Below are 19,217 nucleotides of genomic sequence, written 5' to 3'. Positions count from 1 at the left end.
ATTAGGATGGCAATACTCCCCAAAGTGATCTACATATTCTATGCAATCCCTATCAAAATGTCAAGAGCCTTTTTTTAGCCATTAGGAAAATGCAAATCAAAAACACAGTAAGATACCACTTCACATATACTAGGATGGTTGCAATAATAATTTTTTTTTCAACGTTTATTTATTTTTGGGACAGAGAGAGACAGAGCATGAACGGGGGAGGGGCAGAGAGGGAGGGAGACACAGAGTCGGAAACAGGCTCCAGGCTCTGAGCCATCAGCCCAGAGCCTGATGCGGGGCTCGAACTCACGGACCGCGAGATCGTGACCTGGCTGATGTCGGACGCTTAACCGACTGTGCCACCCAGGCGCCCCAATAATAATTTTTTTAAAAAGAAAAGTAACAAGTATTGGCAAGGATATGGAAAAAGTGGAACCCTCGTAATATAGCAAGTGGAAATGTAAAATGGCACAGCCACTGTGGAAAATAGTTTGGTGGTTCATCGAAAAGTCAAACATAGTAGTGTTGTATGACCCAATAACTCAATCCTTGGTATATACTCTAAAGAACTGAAAACAGGGACTCAAACCAGTGTACATGAAAGTTTATGTTTATTACGCATAGATTATTTATTACAGCCAAAAGATAGAAACAACCCAAGTGTCCATCAATAGATGAATGAATAAACAAACTGTAGGATGTCCATATAATGGAGTATCATTCAACTATAAAAAAAGAATATAGTACTGTTATGTGCCACGACATGGATCAGCTTAAAAAACATTATACAAAATGAGAGAAGTGCAACCTTAAAGGTCATGTATTGTGTGATTCCATTTGTATGAAATATCCAGAGCAGGTAAGTCCATACTGTTAGTGTTGCCAGAGGCTGGGGCAGGAGAGAATGAGGAGATACTGCTTAATGAGCACAGGGTCTCCTTTAGGGATGGTGAAAATATTTTGAAACTAAATACAAGTGATGGTTGGATAATATTGTGAATATACTAAATGCTACTGAATTATACAGTTTAAATGCTTAATTTTATGTTATATGAGTTTACCTCAATAAAAAACAGACAAAGCAATTTTCCCCAATTGGGAGAAGAAAGAATTTTATCAAATAAAACCTGAGATAATTCATATTACAAAAACTCTTAGTAAACTTGTTCCACCTGATTGTGTGTGTATGTGTGTGTGCATGTGTGTGTGTGTGCATGAAACCCTGCAGCTGGCTTTATACCTAGAAAAAGCCTAAACTCTTTTCACCTCAAATCAAGACTGATTTTACTTTCATGATTTCTAATTCAACATAGTTCTGAAGGGCCTAGTCAGTGCAATAAGGTAAGAAAAACAAATAAAAACATAGATTGGAAAGCAAGAAATAAAACATCTCTTTTTACAGATACATAATCATGTGAGTAAACAATCCTAAAGAAACCACAAGGACTAAGAATTAATAAGTGAATTTGGAAAGGCCCTAGCATACAGAATAAAAATTATATTTCTAAATACTATCAAAAAACAAGTGGGAAATGAAATTTTTTAAAACTACCAAAGCTCATTTCATAAAAGCATCAGTAACATGAAATAGTTGGGCATAAATTTAACGAAATATGTGCAATCTCCCAAGAATGAATGAGTATTTAATAAAAATGGAGGGGCAGAATATTTTTTCCTTGATGTGCTCGTCATTTCAGGGAGCCCAGAGCACATTTTTTTTTCCTGGCAGACAAACAGGAGCAAGAGGGAAGGAGGCTTTCCTTGTCATAAAGCCTTATGTCACCTGATTGCCAGCTACCTCATCAGTGAGGAGGAACTTTCAAGAAATCCCCAAGAACAGAGATCAAAGTCAAATCCAAGAGAAGTTTTTAATTCATCATGAAAAAAATCCTCAGAAAATCAGTCTGGGCTGTGAACAAGAGTGCATAGGGCCTTAAATCATGCTTTTACTCAGACATACTCAGAGTATCTTTCTTGAACATTAATAAAAAAGTGTGGCAATTCAGGAAGAAAAACCTCTGAGTCACCTGTGGAAATAAGAGATAGTGACCACAATGGGCTTTGACCTTCACCTAGTCTGGGAAACCTCAATGACTAAGCCCCAAGCTGCTTAGAGCACCCCAATGGGAAATAGAATTATAATTATATAAGGATGAAAATAGATTCCTCTCCTATTCTTCTTCTTAAAGGAGGTGAGGGATTTTTGTCGCCAGAAAAAGAAGCAATTATCCTACTTCCAACTGAGAAATTAGCTGATGTAATAGATTTAGGGCTGATGGGGTTACTTATTTAGAATATGTGTTTTAAAGATATGAAGAGAGACTCGAGGATTCTAAGCGTAGGTGTTATTGATTCCAACTGATTCACATCATTGATTGAGAGCTACATGGGTAAAGAAGGCAGGGCTGGACCTGACCCAAAGGTCAGAATCATGGCTCTGTCATGTGTTGGACCATGGGGGAAGTTGCTGGATCTCCTGTTTCATTTTCTCATCTGCAAAGCAACCCTTACTGGAGTGGGCTCAGTGGAGAGGGAACCAGAAGCTGCAACCCCAGATGGTACGGAGGAGGGTTGGGTCTGTGGAGCCTGAGATCGCGGGTGAAAGATGGGGCTGCAGATCTAGAGGGATGAAGTACGAGGTATGGCTCACAAATGAGGTTGATTGCCAGGTAATTTCCATAGACAGCCCTGTGGGTAATCTGTTGGTGGGTTGGCCTGGCTTACAGGATCTGACCAGGTAGACGATTAACGCTACCACTCAGGATCATGGTGAGGCTCAAACAAAAGTATAAGGGCCTATCTCAGTGGCTGTCACCAAAGAACATTCAGGAAAAAACCTTAGGTGATTTTTAAGGACTGAATTTTGACTCACACAGACACACAAACACAAGCCCATATGTTGATAACCTAACCACTAGTACCTCAAAATGTGAATGTTTTTGAACATCAGGACCTTAAAGAGGTAATTAAATGAAAATGAGGCTATTAGGGTGGGTCCTTATCCAATCTGACTGGTGTCGTTATAAGAGGAAATTTGGGCACACAGAGACGCTAGGATTCACAAGGGTGAAGGAGAGACCATGCGAGGTCACCAGAAGGCAGCTGTCTGCAAGCTGAGCATAAAGGCCTCAGAAGAACCAAACCTGCTGACATCTTGTCTTGGATATCCCAGCCTCCAGACTGTGAGAAATAACCTTCTGTTGTTGAAGCCATCCAGGGCATGGTATTTCCTTATGAGAGCCCTAGCAAGCTGATAGTGTTCAAGCTCATGTTCAAAAGCACAAGCTACATGTTTAAGCAAAGGAGAATATGTATGTGTAAGAAATGTAAGGCACCAGAAGAGGCTTTCTCATTGGCATTGTAACAAACATTATTAAAAAGAACATTCACTAATGTTCTATCAATAATGTACTACAAGCACATAAAATACCATTTTCTTTAGAGTGTTGAAAGTAACTGAAGTTTGCCTTCTGGGGAATTGTCTAAGGCACAAATGATAAGAATGGAGGATGAAATCCAGATATTTTTTTTCATGATATTTTCATGATGTCCTAGGACTCCAGAGGTGTTGGGATGTAAGCATGTCCCCTGAGCCAATCTCCCCTGTCCCAGTGTGCCCCAATGCTATATCCAAGTTTGTCCAGTGGTTCAAAGGCAGATGCTGGATGACACTAGGAATGTGAGTATCCTCCCCATCTTAATTGTTGTAACGGTGTACACACAGAGAGTTCTGTCTGAGAAATCAAGAAGAAAGAGGAAGGTATCAGAAGAATGCATAGCAACAAATGTCCTGCTTTTATTTAAACAAAGGAATACAGTAGATTTTGGCACTCAAACGCGGGTACATTTCTTGTTGCTCCCTTGCAACATCCTAGAACAGAGTTCTTTCTGCTTTGAATGCCAGGCTTTTAAAAGAGAACAGGAAGAGTAAATGGAACAATTACACCGAGAAAGATCCCGCTGAGAACCATGGAGAGAAGAGGCTGGCAGCCTCCTTGTTCCAAGGTTGCAACTCTGTCAAGGTTCTCTCAGAGGAGGGTGGGGAGTAGAAAGGACGTCACAGATGGTCCCAGTGCGAGGGCAGTCCTGGGTCGCTTGAGACAACTCCCTTAGGGGAGAAACGTCTGCTTCTGGTGCTCCTGCTCTGAGTGAGCCCTGGGCTCTCTAATCATGAGCACCACCAGCATAGGCAGAACACTGAAGGCATCTGGCATTTTCCAAACAGAGTGCGGCTTGTGAAAAAGCCACCTATCCATCATCTGTCCAGCCTGAGGGATAACTAATTTCTGTGAACCTAAGGGATGTTTCTTTAGAGGAATGCAGGTGACACAAGAATACAAATGACCTGTTTACAGATGTCAGTGTTGAGCAGAGCAGCCAGCTAGGTGGACAGCGTGAAAACGTTGACAGATTTTAATATCTTGCTGTCTAGCCATGGGAATGTGAACACAGACTCACAGACTCGCCCACGACCTTGGAGGGGCATCGTCTCCGTTCCTTCATCTTCAGAAATAAACTGTAGTCCAACTCTATAGAATAGCACTTATCTGTCATTTCTTCTTTCGTTCTTCCCTTCAAAAGATGTTTTTAGAGAGCCAACTATGTGCCAAGTTCTGGGTTAGGTGCAAAGTATTCAGTCATGTATAATTCCAGGTACTCCCCCCAGGAAGACAAAGAAACAGCCAGGGCATCTCATTAACACAGGGACTTCGAGACAAAGTAGGATCATCTTTCCTTGTCTGGGAGGAAGGGGGGAAGGTTTAATAGATCTGAGACATCCAACTTTATTTATTTATACTTGAGAGAGACAGAGATAGTGCAAGTGGGGAGGGGCAGAGAGAGAGGGAGAGAGAGAATCCCAAGCAGGCTCTGCATTGCCAGCACAGACCATCAAAACTGCAAGATCATGAACAAGCTGAAACCAAGAGTTGTTCACTTAAGTGACTGAGCCATGCAGGTGCCCCTGAGACATCCAATTTTAAAACTTCCAGAAAGGGAGAAATCTTACAATCTTCAACAATGCTGCAAAAGCCAGATCATCTGAGAAGCATAATCCATTTCCTTTTATTCTGTCTCCAGTGGGCCAATCCTCAGATTGGAGAACATCCTATCTTGGGTTGTACCTTGCAACAGGCTTTATATTCCCCTTATTTGTAAGTTAGCTCATCTTTCTTCTCATGTCACCCACCAGCATAGTTGTTGGGCAAGGAGGAGCCTACAGAAGGTGTTAGAGCTGATATGGAGAGAGTCTCATTTCTCACCCTGCAGGACAGCACAAGGACAGTGGTGAAACAGAGCCAATGGCCCTGCTCCAGGCTTTGGCCAAGAGAGCAGAAGGTGGTACAGATTAAACTGAGGGGAATTATGTGGGCCCCAGGATTTTGTATCGGTTCACATATGATTCTGGGCAGATGCCTGGAGGCTGCCTTCACTTCATGGACAGGTAGCAGAAATCCTCCCCACCCCCACTTTTATTTTATATATGAAATTGTATATATTTAAAGTATACTACGTGTAATGATTTGCTATGAATATCCTTTATGAAATGATTACTATATCAAGGTAACACATCTGTCACCTTTTGGGAGGGGTAGGAACACTTAAGATCTACTCTCAGCAAATTTGAAGTATATAATACAGTATTATTAACTATGGTCACTATGCTGTATTCAGTCCCAAGAACTTACTCATCTTGCTGCCCTCCAATGGTTTGGGAAAATAGCTCAGTTGGCCATGAATGGGCCAGCCATAGGCCTGTCTTGGTAAAAACAAGGGAGCAAAACAGGATACAACAGAGACTCAGAAGGCCTATAGGCTCAGAAGGAGCTGAGGGGAGACCAAATAAACCAAGAGCCCCATCCAAGCCCAGGAAGATGCAATCATGCATCTTCCAACTTGAGACCACAAATGGCAGCAGAGACACAGTGCTATAGAGACCAGAGAAGTTAAATATAAGAACCCCTTTGCTCTACCGGCAGGAAGTCACAGGAAGCCTCTTCACACACCCCAATGTCATCCTGGGAAAGAGAAGGGAGGGGAAGAGATCTAAAGACAAAGCATTCAACCCAGAAGGACTGCTTTAATTATTGAATCAGCGAAAGGATGGTCATCGACATGTTCAGAAGGGCAAAATTTCAAGTGATTTTTACTTTCTTCTCAGTTTTATATACTATTTGGATTTTTTACAGTGAGCTTCAATGATTTATCTAATCAGAAAAATATGCTATATTTATCATACTAAGATTATTGGGGTGGACTAATCAAGTCTCTCCCCTCATGCATACGTGTATCTTGTGTCTCCTGCTGTTAGTGTGTAGGGGCTCTAAAAACTATCTGTAAGGGGTGCCTGGGTGGATCAGTCAGTTGGGCGTCAGACTCGATTATAGCTCAGGTCATGATCTCACAGTTTGTGAGTTTGAGCCCCACACAGGACTCTGCACTAACAGTCAGAGCCTGCTTGGGATTCTCTCTCCCTCTTTCTGCCCCTCTCCCATTCATGCTGTCTCTCTCAAAATAAATGAATAAACTTTATTTTAAAAATGATCAGCAATACAAGAAGAATAAGAGTTACAGTTTCCCTGAAGTCTCAATTTTGGGTGAGTTAACTCATAGGCACCTTCTGCATCCCAACCCTAATAGCCACAGGAGCTCCTATTCCCGAGCTGTTACTTTGTTGACTCTCCATAGCCTTTGTCCCTTTGAGACAAACTGTCCTGTGCTTCTTAGTTTCCCACATCCTGACACATTCTATATCTGGTCCTTATTTATCTTTCCCACCCTTTACAGATTCTCTTTGTTGAGATAAAGATTCATAATTCATAATGTCTTTCAGAGAGAGAGAGAGAGAGAGAGAGAGAGAGAAGGAGGAAAGAGGGAGTATGTGCAGCAACTGTTTCCTTTGCTTCTTTTGTAACCTTCACATCAACTCACTCAAAGATATAGTTCCTATTCAACATGCCTAGTATCCTTTCACTAAATTGTCCATAACATTCAACAAGCAAAGGGCAGGACTCCAAACAAAGAGGTGGAGCAAATTAAACAAAGAGGGTCTACATAGACTCAATGAGAGTAATAACTCAGCCCTTGTAGGCGAGCAAAATGATCAGGGGAAAGGAACAGAGTTTTAGAAGACCAAAGTGAGTTTTCAAAATACAAATAAGAAGAAGAAGAAATGGGAAAAAAAGAATAACTTTCCCCCTGGGACAGTGGGGGGGGGGGGGCAGGGGTGGGGAGAGGGGGATACCAGAAACCCACACGGCAGGTGGACCCTGACTCCTCCAGGCGGGACTTTGCAGTCTGTCCATTATCAGGCAATGGCAGTCATCCTTCCGGCTGAGTCCTTCCTCACCAATCCTCTGTGATGCTTCTTTAATCACCTCCCCCGGTTCTCTGGGGCTGGGGTGGCAGAGACCTGTGCCGCAAAGTCTCATGACCACATTCAGCTAGTTTGGATCAAAGGAGAATGCTTTCTTCCAGGCTTTCATTAAGAATTATTTTTTCTACACCCCCAGTTACAACTGGCCCCTTTGCCATTGGTTTTATGCTATTGCGTCTTTTCTCCCCTGAGATCCAAATGCTCTTACCAGTCCTCTCACCCCCAGCCTGTTTCCCTAGCCTAGAGGAAAGCACTTTGGTTTTCCTGTTTCTACTGGATTTGGCTGAGTACCAACCTATTTGCCTCTGTCCTCTCCCTCTAAGTCTTCAAGATCCATTCAGATCCTGTTTACCCAGGTGCTGGCACCACCTGCTTCATTACCTTCCAGAAAGCATCCCCAAATTGAGCAATACACTCCATTGCAAAACCTCAAAAGTTTTGTAATTGGGGGCAACTTGGCCCCTCAGGCACCATTTGTCTATATCTGGAGACATTTTTGGTTGTTACAACTCAGGGGAGTCAGATGATAGTAGCATCAACTTGGTAGAGACATCCTACAATGCTCAGGACAGCCCCACAACAAAGAATTATCCAGACCAGAATGTCAATAGTGCTGAGCCTGATGGACTCTGCTCCAGGGGAAGATTCAGCCCTCAGGGGCCTTGTCAAGATCCCTGCTACGAAGGCTTTCTAGAACCCCTCAGCCAGATATCCCCTTCCCTTTAAAAAAAATTATTTATTTATTTTGAGAGAGAGAGAGAGAGAGAGAGCATGTGAGAGAGCACGAGCACAAACAGGGTAGGGGCAGAGAAAGAGGGAGAGAGAGAATCCCAAGCAGGCTCTGCATTGTCAGTGCGTGAATCCTGATGTGGGGCTCGAACTCACAAACCGTGAAATCATGACCTTAGCTGAAGTCAGATACTCAACCCACTGAACCACCCAGGCTCCCCTCCCTCCTCCCTTTTTAAAAAATAAAATGAAGTTATGGAACTGAAGAATGCAAATGTTGAAATGACCTCATTTTACAGATGAGGAAATTGAGGGCCCAAGGGAAGATGCAGCTCTCCCAAGGTCAAGCACTGAGGCTGTGCTGTCTGGAGCCTAATGTTCTGTTACAGCCACACTTGCCATTAATCTATCTGGCAGGCATTTTATTCTGAAAAAGAAATTAGTTTAGCCTGACAGGACCCACTCTGAACAATTCTGCCCTATGTTTCTCTGTTGGCTTCAAAAGACAATACAATTCCCTTCCAGCAGGTTTCTGAATTATTTGTAAATGATTTGATGTCTATATATTCCTATGTTTTAAAGAACACTCTACTGTCATTCCTTGTATATCTAGATTGTAGTTCATCTAATTGTTTATTACCTTCCAAGGCAACATGTCCACTGGATTGATTCTTGCACACTAAGACCCTCACACTGTTGCTTTGAGCTTAGACTCTGGAGTGACACAAATTTGGATTCAGCATTTTGGGAGTCATTCTTCTTTTCAGTTGTAGTAATAGAAACTCAGACTATCTTAAGCCTGAAAGGGAATCACTTGGCTCATTTATTTGGGAAGTCCAAGATTATAACTGACCTCAGGAATGGCTCAATCTAGGGATTCAAACGATATCATCGGAGTTTCTTTTCCCTTTTTCTGTTTTCTTCTGCAGACCTTACTTAAACCAAGACTCTCTCCCCATGCAGCAGGGGTGACTTTCCAAGCCTCAGGAGCTGCAGGCCCTCATGGTCCATACCTGGGGCCTCTTTGTTCCAGCATCAAAATCAGTCTCTGCCAAGGTCTCTATGTAGCCTTACCTGGCAGAGGGGGTGGGCTCTCCTTTGTTTGATGAGAATCACAGGGAAAGGGGAACTTAAGCAAAGGAAGCATTCAGAGGCAGAGCAAATATTAACAACAACCCACCTAATGTGAGAAGTTTGGGCACAAATATATGCTGTGAAACCATCACTACAATTAAGATATTGAACATATCCTTTTCTTCCAAAAAGGTTTCCTCATGTCCCTTTGTAACCTCCTGCCTCCACACCGCCCCTCTCCAGAGACAACACATAATCAGCTTCCTGTAACTATAAATTAGTTTCCAATTTCTAAATTTTAAAAAAGTTGAATCATACAGTATGCCTTCTCTTCTCTCTGGCATTTTTCACTCACATAATTATTTTGAAATTCATCCATATTATGGTATGTAACAATACTATTTCTTTTTATTATGAAGTGATAGTCCATTGTAAGAATGTCCTGCAATTTGTTTATCCATCCCATATTGATGGAAATCTGGATTTTTTCCAGTGTGGGCCTGTAGTGGAGAACATTATGGCCTCCCAAAAGATATGCCCAGGTCCTCACCCCCAGTACATGCCAATGTGACCTTATTTGAAAATAGAGGCCTTTGAAGATATAATTAGCTAAGGATTTGAGGATATAATTCTTGATTGAAAGCGGTTCCTAAATCCAATGACTAGTGTCCTTACAAGAAAAGAGAAAAGAGGAAAGCCATGTGAAGACAGAAGCAGAGAACCAAGCTAAGCAGCCACAAGCCAAGGAATTCTGGGAACCACCAGAACTTGGAAGAGGCAAGAGAAGCTTCTCCCCTAGAGCTTACAGAGGGAGTATGGTCCCATTGACCCTTGATTTCAGACGACTGGCCTCCAGAACTGACAGAATGTACTTCTGTTGTTTAAACCTCCAAGTTTGTAGTAATTTGTTGTGTCAGCCCTAGGAAACTTATATGCGGATACGACAAATAAAGCTGCTAAAATTCTTGTACAATTTTTATGTGGTTATATATGCTTTCATTCTCTTGGATAAATACTAGGATTGAAATAGCTGGATGATATGGTAAGTGTATACTTATTTTTTTGTAATGTTTGTTTGTTTAGAGATAGCTAGCTGGGGAGGGGCAGAGAGAGAGAGAGAGAGAGAGAGAGAGAGAGACCGAGAAACCCAAGCAGGCTCCGTGTTGTCAGCACAGAGCCCCATACGGGGTTTGAACTCATGAAACCTGAGATCATGCCTTGAGCCAAAACCAAGAGTTGAACGCTTAACTGCAGAGCCACCCAGATGCCCTAATAAGTGTATGTTTAATATACTAAAAAAATTGCCAAGCTTTTATTCCAAATAGTGTATAAGAGTTTCAGCTGCTCCATATCCATAGGGACAGTTGGTATAGTCAGTGTTTTTCATTAGGTTTTAATAGTTTTGTAATAGTATCTCATTGTGGTTTCAATTTGCATTGTCCTAATGGTTAATGATGTTGAACATCTTCTCATGGACTTGTTCTCTATCCATGTACCATTTCTTTTTGTTTGTTTGTTTTTGGTGAAGTGCTGTTTCAAATCTTTTGCCCACTTTTATTGGATTTTATTTGGATTGTTTTTTTCTTATTACTATGTTCTTAAGGTTCTTTATATATTCTATATACAAGTCCTTTATCAGATATGTGTTTTGCAAATAGTTTGTTCCATCCTGTGGCTAGTCTTTTTATCCTCTTAACAGTGAGTTTATAAGAGCAGAAAGTCCTGATTTTGATAAAGGTTAAATCATCAATGTTTTCTTTTATGGATTATGTTATGGGTGTCATGTCTGAGAAATCACTGCCTAATTCAATGTCACAAATATTTCTTGTATGCTTTCTTCTAAAGGTTTTCTAGTTTATGGCTTTACATTCACAGCTATATTTCATTATGTGCTCATTTCCTTAAGTTTATTTATTTATTTGGAGAGACAGAGAGAGAAAGAGAAGTGGGGCAGAGAGAGAGAGAGAGAGAGAGAGAGAATCCCAAGCAAGCTCAATGCTGTCAGCACAGAGCTTGATGCAGGTCTCAAACTCATGAACCATGAGATCACGACCTGAGCCAAAATCAAGAGTCAGACACTTAACTGACCAAGCCACCCAGGCACCCTGTGCTCATTTTTTAATATACTTTTGGTTCATTTTTTTATTCACTATGCATATCCAATTATCCCAGCACCAGTTGTTGAAAAGCCTATCTTTTCTCTATTGAATTTTCAATTGACTACATATGTATGAATCTATTTCTGGATTCTATCCAGTTCCCTTGATATATTGATCTATCATTATACAATATCACACTGTCTTGATTATTATACACTTATTATAAGATTTGGAGTAAAAAATAAATCCTCTGTTTTCCTTTTCAAAGTGACTTTGACTTTTCTAGATATCTTGCATTGCATTTCCACATTAATTTTAGAATTAGCTCATCAAGTCTACAGAAAAACTGTGTTGATCTTGATTAATGTTGCTTTGAATCTACAGATTAACTTAAGGAGAATGGACATCTGAAAAAAAAATACGTCTTCTGTTTCATGATCATGGTATATATCTCTCCATCTGTTTAGAGCTTCCTTAATTTCACTCAGTGATGTTCTAGAGTTTTCCATGCACAGATCTTGCACAACCTCAGTTAATTTGATCTCTAAGCATTTTATATTTGATATACAATGTTGAATCGTTTTTTTTTATTTTCAATTTCCACTGTTGTTATTTGTTGAGAAACAGCTGATTTTTGTAAATTGATCTTATATCCTGCAACTTTGCTAAACTCACTTTTTATTTCAAGTAGCTTTTTTTGTAGATTTCATATTTTCCTTATAAAAGATCATGCCATCTATGAATAAAGACAATTCTCATCTAGTGGCTTAGCTGGGGAAGAATTCTCTTCCTAGCACCCTTAGGTTATTGGAAGAATTCATTTAGAAGTTACCTTCAACTGCAAGAGGTCACCTCTAATTGATTTCTTTCTACATGGGCTTCCTCAACATGGTTGCTTACTTTATCAAACCCACGAGAAGAATCTCTCAAGCGAGTCTTGGAAAACAGAAACTTGTAAGATATAACACAACCATAGCAGTGACATCCTGCAAACTTTGTCATTGTCAAGTAGTTAGAAACGAGTTATAGGACCTGCCACACTCAGGGGGAAGGGATTATACAAAGATATGAATGCTCGAAGGTGGGAATCATTGGCGATCACTTAGGATTTGTCTACCACAGTTCTTGGCAGGGGGTAGTAGTACCCTGACTTCTAAGTGTTTTGTGCTTAGGCATAAGAACAGGTGTGCGTGTGTGTGTGTGTGTGTGTGCGTTTCTTTAGTAGAGGGAGAATGATTGGCTCCTCTGGGCTGCAGTCATTTCTGTTGACAATTCTCTTCTGTTTCATCAGTTCCCATATGTGATGGTTAGTTTTACAGGGTCAACTTGACTAGGCTACCACACCCAGTTATTTAATCAAACACTGATCTCAGTGACATAAGGTATTTTGTAGGTGTGGTCAACATCTACAATCAGTTGACTTTAAGTAAATGAGATTACCCTCTGTAATGTGGGTGGACGTCACCCAGCCAGTTGAGAGCCGTACAAGCAAAAATTGAGGTTTCCCAAAGAAGAAATTCTGCCTCAAAACAACAGCGTCAACTCCTGCCTAATTTCTAGCCTGCTGGTTTCCCCTACAGATTTCAAACTTGCCAGACCCCACATGAGCCAATTCCTTAAAATAAATATTTTAATATGTACATATATATCCTATTGGTTCTGTTTCTCTGAAGAACCGTGACTAAGACATCATGTATTTATTGAAATTTCCATCCTACTCTTAGCTTCTTGTCCATTCTTTTTACTTTTTGTGGGTTTATAACTCTTTACTAGTATTTCAGTGGAGGCTTTCAAAGGAAACTATATGCTGCTCTGTGCTCAATCTTAAAGTGGATGTCAAAATAAAGATTACTTGCTTAGCTAAGATTTGAACCTCTAATTACACATGTGTTACTCTCATGGTTTCTAAAAAGTATTTCATTGTCTCTTTAGGATTTTCTTAAAATAATGCTATTTATGTGGGAAATGTGAAAGAAAAGGCAAAGGAAAAAATTTATGAACAGATATGACATTCTAATTTCCAAATAAACGTCTTTAATTTTTATATAGGAAAAACAAGAAAGAAAGAAACACAGGTATTTAATAGGTACCATAATTCATTCAGGATGGCCAGCCTTAATCAGGAAGAAGCAGATGGCTGCTTTGTTTTGATGTGATGCCCTGAGGAAATTTAATTTTCCTGGTTTTTTTAATGCAAATCTAAGGGCATGCCAGTTTTTCTAAACATGTAATATACTTATAAGTGAGCATGAAAGTGTTAAAAAGCGAGGAGTACAAAGATGGTGGAAAAGCATGGAAGCTTTTTGTGTGTCTCACATCCATAAAATACAGCCAGAACAACACTGAACCATCCTCCACACCTAGAAAACTGATTGGAGGATTAACCCAACACACACAACCGGAACCACAGAATTCAACAGGTACACGGCACGGAGAGTTGAACTTGGGGAGCAAAAAGCCCCAAAAGATTGGAAACTGCTTTTATGGGCAGAGAGAGGACGGAGACTGGGGAGAGGGGGAGAATATAGGAAAATCACCCCTCCCCTGAAGCAGCTGGAGAGAAAGTGGAAAATTGGAAACAGCCACAGGGACTAAACTAAAAAGGGAGAAAGGAGAAAGGAGAGGGTTTAAATTCCATTGAGACTGTAACAAGGGGAGCGCAAAGGCTGCAACTCCGCAGCTTCATACCTGGTGGTGCTCTGGTGGGAAGGGCGAATCCCCAGGAACAGAGTGGGGTCCGGGAGGTTCTCGGGCCACACGGGGAAAAGCGGCTCCACTGCTGGAAGGACATTTGGTAGAGACTGTTGAAGCCACCTGGTCCCAGCAGACCCCAGAAGGTGGCCACATTCGATAGTGCTGGGGCAAGGTCGTTAAGGGTGAAGCCTGGTGCCAGATGTGTGTTGTGATTTTCCATAATCCCTGAGATGCTGCTGCTACAGTGTCTCGCAAACATTTTCTGGGATGGGCGGGCACCTGACCGCAGTCTCGGGTCACCGACAACAACAGGGTGCAGTGGGCGTACTCGGGTATATCCAATATTCAGCCATTGCTCATTCGGCCATTGCTCGGTGAGACCCTCCTGCAGAGGGGTGGAACGGGTCGAAGCCTCAGTCCCTTGGAAGTAGGGGGCCAGGGAAAACGGCCGCATCTGAGACAAGACGCGGGAGAGAGGTGCTGCCTAGGGCCTGGTCACGGAGAGTGAAGAAGAGGGGAGTGGACGAGAGCTGAAGACGGAGGACGGGTGTGCGATTGCTGATCGGGAGAACAGAGTTGGTAGCTGAGTGGCGCCATGCTACTGCTCCTGCGCATGTGCATAAACACCTATGAGCCCTGCAACAATCCACCCCAGTAGGCTAGCAGCGCCATCTAGTGGAGAGTGGAGCTGTTACACTGAGCCCCGCCCAGCTGGGCCAACATTGCTCTTCAAGAACACAAGTCTCACCACCGGCTTAATTTATGGACTATAAAGAGCTACATAGACTGACTTCTATAGGAAAATGAAGCAATTTTAATCCTACTTCAATCTGTTAGCAGGTTCATCTGTTCAATTTTCTTTCTTTTTTTTTCTTTTCCCTTTTTCCGTTTTTCTTGATTACAGAAAGAGAAAAAATTCATTGTTATTTTCAATTTTTATTAAAAATATCTTTAATTTTTATTATATAGTTTTTACTTTTGTGTAAATGTTTTGAACTTCTACTTTACTTCCATTATTTTATTTTAGTTTACTTCAGTGTACTCACCTTTTCAAATTCTCAATTTCCTTTTTTCTTTCTTTTTCTTTTTTCTCTTTTTTGTTTCTTTTCTTTTTCTTGAACGCAGAAAGAGAAAAACTTCATTTTTATTTCCAATTTCTATTAAAATATTTTTATTTAATTTTTATTACTATATTTTTTGCTGTTATGTAAATTTTTTCAAATTCTATTTTACTTCCATCATTTTATTTTAGTCTACTACAGTGTATTCACTTTTTCAAATTTTCAAATGATTTTTTTTCTTTTTTTATCGTTTTTCATTCCTTTTCTTTTTTTAAATACAGAAAATGAAAAAAATTCATATTTATTTTTAATTTTTATTAAAAATATTTTTCGTTAATTTTTTTCTACTACATTCTTTACTTTTGTGTATATTTTTTTCAAATTATATTTTACCCCCATCATCTCATTTTAGTCTACTTCAGTGTATTCATTTCTTCAAATTCTCAAACGATTTTCTGCCCCCCTCTTTTTTTATTCTCTAATCCGTCAAACCACTTTCAAACCCCAACCAAAAGACACCTAGGATCTAGCATCATCTATTTGATTTGTGTGTGTGTGTGTTTAATTTTTAATTTCAATATTTTTTATCTTAATTTTTTAATTTCAATTTTCCTACCTCATTAATTCCTTTTCTCCCTTCAAAATGACAAAATGAAGGAATTCACCCCAAAAGAAAGAGCACGAAGAAACGACAGCCAGGGATTTAACCAACACAGATACAAGCAAGATGTCTGAACCAGAATGTAGAATCATGATAATAAGAATACTAGCTGGAGTCGAAAATAGATTAGAATCCCTTTCTGCAGAGATAAAAGAAGTAAAAAATAGCCAGAATGAAATTAAAAATGCCGTAACTGAGCTGCAATCATGGATGGATGCAGTGGTGGCAAGAATGGACAAGGCAGAACAGAGAATCAATGATATAGAGGACAAATTTACAGAGAATAATGAAGCAGAAAAAAAAAGAGGGAGATTAAGGCAAAACAGCACGATTTAAGAATTAGAGAAATCAGTGACTCATTAAAAAGGAACATCAGAATCTTAGGGGTCCCAGAAGAGGAAGAGAGAGAAATAGGGGTAAAAGGGTTATGTGAGCAAATCATGGCAGAAAACTTTCCTAACCTGGGGAAAGACACAGACATCAAAATCTAGGAAGCACAGAGGACCCCCATTAGATTCGACAAAAACTGACCATCAACAAGGCATATCATAGTCAAATTCACAAAATACTCAGGCAAGGAGAGAATCATGAAAGCAGCAAAGGAAAAAAGTCCCTAACCTACAAGGGAAGCCAGATCAGGTTTGCAGCAGACCTATCCACAGAAACTTGGCAGGCCAGAAGGAAGAGGTGGGATAATTTCAGTGTGCTGAATCAGAAAAATATGCAGCTAAGAATTCTTTATCCAGCAAGGTTGTCATTCAAAATAGAAGGAGAGATAAAAAGTTTCCCAAACAAAAATTAAAGGAGTTTGTGACCACTAAACCAGCCCTGCAAGAAATTTTAAGGGGGACTTTCTGAGGGGAGAAGAGATGAATATATATATATATATATATATATATATATATATATATATACCAAAAGCAACAAAAGATTAGAAAGGACCGGAGAACATCACCAGAAACTCCAACTTCACAAGCATCATAATGGCAATAAATTCATATCTTTCAGTACTCACTCTAAATGTCCATGGATTCAATGCTCCAATCAAAAGACAAAGGGTAACAGAATGGATAAGAAAACAAGATCCATCTATATGCTGTTTACAACAGACCCACTTTAGACCTAAAGACACATTCAGATTGAAAATAAGGGGATGGAGAACCATCTATCATGCTAATGATCAACAAAAGAAAGCCATACTTATATCAGACAATCTAGACTTTAAAATAAAGACTCTATCAAGGGATGCAGAAGGGCATTATATCATACCCAAGGGGTCTATAGGCCAAGAAGATCTAACAATTTTAAACATTTATGCGCCAAATGTGAAAGCATCCAAATGTATAAATCAATTAATCACAAACATAAACTCATCAATAGTAATACCTTAAATAGTAGGAGACTTCAACACCCCACTCACAGCAATGGACAGATCATCTAATCAAAAAATCAACAAGGAAACAATGGCTTTGAATGACACACTGGACTAGATGGACTTAACAGATATATTCAGAACATTTCATCCTAAAGCAGCAGAATATACATTCTTCTCCAGTGCACTGGTACGTTCTCCAGAATAGACCATATACTGGGACACAAATCAGCCCTAAGTAAGTACAAAAAGATCAAGATCATACCATGCATATTTTCAGACCACAATGCTATGAAACTTGAAATCAACCGCAAGAAAAAATTTGGGAAGGTAACAAATATTTGGAGACTGAAGAACATCCTACTAAAGAATGAATGGGTTAACCAAGCAGTTAAAGAGGAAATCAAAAAGTATATGGAAGTCAATGAACATGATAACACCACAACCCAAAACCTCTGGGACGCAGCAAAGGCGGTCATAAGAGGAAAGCATATAGCAATCCAGGCTTTCCTAAAGAAGGAAGAAAGATCTCAGATACACAACCTAACTTTACGCCTTAAAGAGCTGGAAAAGGGGCGCCTGGGTGGCGCAGTCGGTTAAGTGTCCGACTTCAGCCAGGTCACGATCTTGCGGTCCGTGAGTTTGAGCCCCACATCGGGCTCTGGGCTGATGGCTCAGAGCCTGGAGCCTGTTTCCGATTCTGTGTCTCCCTCTCTCTCTGCCCCTCCCCCGTTCATGCTCTGTCTCTCTCTGTCCCAAAAATAAAAAATAAAAAACCTTGAAAAAAAAATTTTTTTAAAGAGCTGGAAAAAGAACAGCAAATAAAACCCAAAAACAGCAGAAGACAGGAAATAATAAAGATTAGAACAGAAATTAATGCTATCTAAACCAAAAAAAGCAGAACAGATCAATGAAACTAGAAGCTGGTTCTTTGAAAGAACTAACAAAATTGATAAACCACTAGCCAGTTTGATCAAGAAGAAAAAGGAAAGAACCCAAATAAATAAAATCAAGAATGAAAGAGGAGAGATCACAACCAACACAACAGAAATAAAAACAATAATAAGAGAATATTAAGAGCCATTATATGCCAATAAAATGGGTAATCTGGAAGAAATGGACAAACTCCTAGAAACATATACACTACCAAAACTGAAACAGAAAGATACAGAAAATTTGAACAGACCCATAACCAGGAAGGAAATCGAATTAGTAATCAAAAATCTGCCAAAAAACAGGAGTCCAGGGCCAGATGGCTTTCCAGGGGAATTCTACCAAACATTTAAGGAAAAGTTAACACCTATTCTCTTGAAACTGTTCCAAAAAATAGAAATGGAAGGAAAACTTCCAAATCTTTCTATGAAGCCAGCATTACCTTGATTCCAAAACCAGAGACCCCACGAAAAAGGAGAACTATAGACCAATTTCCCTGATGAACATGGATGGAAAAATCCTCAGCAAGATATTAGCCAACTAGATCCAACACTACATTAAAAAAATTATTCACCATGACCAAGTGGGATTTATACCTGGGATGCAAGGCTGGTTCAATATCTGCAAAACAATTAATGTGATTCATCACATCAATAAAAGAAAGGGCAAGAACCATACAATCCTCTCAATAGATGCAGAGAAAGCATTTGACAAAATACAGCATCTTTTTTTGATAAAAACCCTCAAGAAAGTAGGCATAGAAGGAGCATACCTCGAGATCATAAAAGCAATATATGAACGACCCAACGCTAATATCATCCTCAATGGGGAAAAACTGAGAGCTTTCCCCCTAAGGTCAGGAACAAGACGGATGTCCACTCTCGCCACTGTTATTCAACACGTATTGGAAGTCTTAGCCTCTGCAATCAGACAACACAAAGAAATAAAGGCATCCAAATTGGCCAGGAGGAGGTCAAACTTTCACTCTTCGCAGATGACATGATACTCTCTCTGTATGGAAAACCCAAAAGATTCCACCAAAAAACTGCTAGAACTGATTTATGAATTCAGCAAAGTTGTAGGATATAAAATCAACACACAGAAATCGGTTGCATTCCTATACATCAACAATGAAGTGACAGAAAGAGAAATCAAGGAATTGATCCCATTTACAGTTGCACCAAAACCCATAAAATACCTAGGAATAAATCTAACCAAAGACATGAAAAAT

The sequence above is a fragment of the Felis catus genome, chromosome B2, assembly GCF_018350175.1.
Source record: "Felis catus isolate Fca126 chromosome B2, F.catus_Fca126_mat1.0, whole genome shotgun sequence".
NCBI classification, from domain to species: Eukaryota; Metazoa; Chordata; class Mammalia; order Carnivora; family Felidae; genus Felis; species Felis catus.
Note: the sequence above shows the minus strand (reverse complement) of the source record.